Source organism: Capricornis sumatraensis, chromosome 11 (assembly GCF_032405125.1).
Source record: "Capricornis sumatraensis isolate serow.1 chromosome 11, serow.2, whole genome shotgun sequence".
Lineage (NCBI taxonomy): Eukaryota > Metazoa > Chordata > Mammalia > Artiodactyla > Bovidae > Capricornis > Capricornis sumatraensis.
The window spans coordinates 49112931-49116109 of NC_091079.1; the positions used below are offsets into that span (position 1 = coordinate 49112931).

Consider the following 3179-nt stretch of genomic DNA (forward strand, 5'->3'; position numbering starts at 1 on the left):
CAGGCAGGAAGAGGTTACCAACACTTTGCATTCTGACTGCTGTGGTGATGCTTCAGCCACTAAGTCATGTCCGACTCTTGCAACCCCATGGGCTGTAGCCTGCCAGGCTCCTCTGTCCATGGGATTCTCCAGGCAAGAATACTGGAGTGGGTTGTCATTTCCTTCTCCAAGGGATCTTACCAACCCAGGACCCAGGTCTCCTGCATTGCAGACAGATTCTTTACCTGCTGAGTAAAGAGCAGATTCTGACTGCTGAGGCTGTCATTATGTCAATCCTTAAACTCATCGGGTAGAATGAATCATTAGACATTCTAGGTTCACATAATACTTTTTATTATAATGTGGGCCATTTTTAAAGTTTTTGTTAAATTTGTTATAATATTGCTTTTGGTTTATGTTTTTGATTTTTTGGCCACAAGGCATATGGGATCTTAGTTCCTTGACCAGTGATTGATCAACCCAAACTCCTCACATTGGAAGGTAAAATCTTAACCATGGAACCACCAGGGGAGTCCCTCATATAATAATACTGCTATATTATAATTACATCTTTACAAATGTTTTGTTACATCTTTATAAAACTTAACATCTAGTTTCTGAAGTTATAATATATAGAAATGTGACATTTTTATTTATATCCCTGAAGTCTAGAACAGTGCCTGGAAAAGACTAGCTACTTTATCAATGTGTAATAAATAAATACATGAAAAAAATAAGTTAATTAGTCATAACATTCTGCAGAATTCTCATGTATTTCAAGGAGATACAGGTTTACATACATTATGTATGTATTTTTATGTGAAAGTGTCTAAACATAACTGATGATAAATCATCTCTTTGCTTTATTGGATGATTCTTAAAATCTTAATGAAGTGAAAAAAAACTGAAAAATATTTAAATAAATTGAAAAAATATGACCTAGGTATTAAGTATGCAAGTAGTTATTTTCTTATATAAATGTCAGTGCATTATGGTCAGTGAAGGTATAAAACCCTCCACATACCACCTGACTTCAAAATAAATGCATCCATGCTTAAAACAATCAAGTCAACACTGAGTTAGTTTGTGCCCTCACTGAAAATGTGATAGTTTCAACTAAAAAAGACTTATATTCCAAACTAATATCGTATGAATGTAATTATTCTCAAAATGTCCTATTTGGAATCATTGCGTTTTACACAACAATGGCAGCCACCCACAGTTGCTGAGACACTCTACCCCCACACACAATGGCCTGATATCAAAGGTAATAGAACCAGACGCAGCAGACAAATTAAAATGTGTGTCTTTGTCGAATGATACTGTTTCGAGGACTGTAAGTGACATGGCAATTAATGTCTGTGAACAGCTGGTTTTAAAGATTAAAGAAAGTGATTATTTTGCCCTGCCAATGGACAAATTCACCTAAATGTGCTGAGATGCTGGCATTTTAAGATACATTTCTGTGAAACACCATGAATGAGAGAATGTTATTTAGAAAAATTTAACCCAGTCTTACAACAGGAAGAGATCAGTTTGAAGTATGGCCAGAGGTAACCCAGAATTACAATATGCAAACCAGGAATTGTATATTGCTGTTTATATGGTCAGAGCCAAACACAAACTTATCAAAGCAGGAAATCATTTGATTACAAAAAATGATTCAGAATCTTCATGTATATGCTGCTTCTTTTAAGCCCATAATAGTAGTCTTTAAAGGAGAGAGAGACTGAGACTGAGAGATATTGTGGGGTACACATATTTCCATATAACTGGAGAGCTACTACCAGGTTAGATGGCATCACCCACTCAATGGACATGAAACCGAGCAAACTCCTGGAGACAGTGGAGCAGGAAAAGCCTGGCATGCTGCAGTTCATGGGGTCGCAAGGAGCTGGACACGACTTAGCAACTGAACAGCCACCACCAGTATTAATGGGAATGTTCCTCAAAATGTCTGCATGATCAGGAAGTTCAAAAACTATGAATGCAAAATATGTCTGAGGTCCAAATATCAATTTCTCTTCAAGCCAAAATGTCTCTACTAGCAAATCTGCATGGTGAGCGCTAGTGACCAATCCCATCATGTAGAGCCTTGACATCGCTAAAAGATGTGTCCTATGACGTTCCGGATCTTATAAAGATTTGAATAATAACAGAACTGGCAGTAGGCTGTGTTTTGAAGGATACTTTCCAAAGAAAGAACATTTTTATCACTTCAAGAGATCTGCTCCTTGGGAAATGAGGCCAATTCTTTGACATAGCAAGTATCTATTGAGTTCTGTTTCATAGTTATAAAGGCAGTTAGAAGATGAAAGTGGTCACACTGGAGATGTGAAGAAGTTAAGAGTTAAGGTATCTGGAAATATGGTTCCTGGTTGGACAGGATATGGAAAAGTCTAGTTGCTCAGTCATGTCCGACTCTTTGCAACCCCATGGATTGTAGACTACGAGGCTCCTCCGTCCATGAGATTTTCCAGGCAAGAGTACTGGAGTGGGCTGCCATTTCCTTCTCCAGAGGATCTTCCCAACCCAGGGATCGAACCTGGGTCTCCCACATTGTAGGCAGACACTTTACCAACTGAGCCACCAGGGAAATATGGTTCCTGGTTGGACAGGTTATGGAAGGTGAAGGTAAATGTTATGTTTCTAGTTTAAGTAAGTAATCAGAGGTATATGATGCCTTTAGTGTGACATGGAAAATGTAGAGGGGCACACAGTGAACAGAAAGCTTAAAGAGAAAACAAGGCTCTTAAGGAAAGTCTTAAGATATTATTGACTGAATAACTAAAAAGGTGTGACAAGTGTCAGAGCTACACCACAGTATCGGATGTATGGGACTCATCACTACGATAGATATGAACATTTTAGGCTTGATTTATTGGCTTTTTGAACATCCAAGTGCAAGTATGAATGGTGTCAGTGGGTGCAGAGAGAATGAAGCTTACAGATTGAAGCTGAGTAGATTCTTTGATATGCAAGTCAGAAAAAAATTACAAAATATTTACCCATCATCAAGTAGCTTATTAGCACTGTCACATTACATATCGTTGACAGTGAAGAGTTTAGGCAGAGATGTTCTTTACCATGTTAGTGCCACAGGCAATACTCAAAGGCAAACAGAAATGCTTTGGGGGGAAATTCAATGACTTCCCTTAACGTGTGACGCTGAACAGCAAAGGCAACATCCTGTCCCATAA

At 38.3% G+C, this 3179-nt stretch overlaps 1 non-coding gene across 1 annotated transcript; it reads right to left on the reverse strand.

Moving 5' to 3' along the window:
* Nucleotides 1-2503: 2503 nt before the first annotated feature.
* Nucleotides 2504-2575, reverse strand: TRNAC-ACA (transfer RNA cysteine (anticodon ACA)). The gene has a single exon. It is a non-coding gene; the product is annotated as a tRNA-Cys (tRNA).
* Nucleotides 2576-3179: the final 604 nt, after the last annotated feature.